Consider the following 1,216-nt stretch of genomic DNA (forward strand, 5'->3'; position numbering starts at 1 on the left):
TTCTTCCACTTGATGAGATACTCTGAAATTGATCGATTTCGTAGTTGTTGGGTTCATGTTTCTGTGATTGCTTCAGGTTCCAATATGATTTTTCCTTCCTCATCAAGTTCTGACAATATTGTTTGAACTGAGAGCTTATCACTTATAAAATTCTTTAAGCATGAAACATGGAAAACTTGGAGCACTCAGGAAGATGCAGGAAGCTCCAATTTATATGCCATAGTACCAATCTTTTTCATCACCTTGTAAGGACCATAGTAATTTGGTGATAATTTATTATCATTCTTAGCTTGCTTGAGGGACATTTGTTTGTATGGCTGTATCCGTAAAAATACCCAATCACCTACATCAAAACTTCTTTCACTACAATGTTGATATGCTTGTTGTTTTATTAGATTCTGCACCCAAGTGGGGCTATCCTTTAAAAGTTGGAGAACTTGTTGTTGATGCTCGATGTGATCTTTCACTGCTAGAACCTTTTTTTTCTTGATATGTCCTTCTATATTGAGAGTTTGTGATCCGAATTGGATCCATAGAAAGACTTTCAAGAACCATGACTAAATCAGGTCAAACAAATCTCGAATGAAATCCAAAACAGTATAAAAAACACCCAAAACTAGTGGCCATGGAAATCAACGTGGAACGACGAGGACCTCGGTCAAAGCGCACTGACCGAGGCCCATGGAGACCGCGCAGGAGGCCAAAGTAGCCCCTAGGCGCCCCAGAATGGGAAAAGGGTGAAGTTTAATCACATCACTAAGAAAATAGGGCCAAAATGGGAAAGCCCGAGCACCCAGTGGCGTGGGGGAACCAGAGGACCACGGGTGGGAAAAAGGTAAAAGCGCTAAAGTACAAAGGCGGGACCCGCGCTCTGGAAACTGGCGGTTTTGATCGGGGTGCCCTTGAACGGTAAGAGGTTTTGGACAGAAGCCGAGTGATTCCATACACCGATCGACGCATGGCAGGCGGAGGTGAGAGAAAATCGTCGTTGATCACGTGCTATCAATCGAGCAATTCAACCACGCGAAACGTGCATATGGCATCAGATCTGGAGGGCCCAGATCGGACGGCTGAGATTACACCCGATGGAAAGAAGCGGAATCAAGAGGGAATTAAGTCGCGTTCTAAAGGAATTTGGAATCCGTTTGACCGCCACGATGGAGGAAGAACGCATCCACGGCGTAACTGAAGAAACGAACCGACAAAGCATGATGGC

This window comes from Pinus tabuliformis, chromosome 7 (assembly GCF_031772625.1).
Source record: "Pinus tabuliformis cultivar Carrire ecotype Pingquan chromosome 7, CPIR1, whole genome shotgun sequence".
NCBI classification, from domain to species: Eukaryota; Viridiplantae; Streptophyta; class Pinopsida; order Pinales; family Pinaceae; genus Pinus; species Pinus tabuliformis.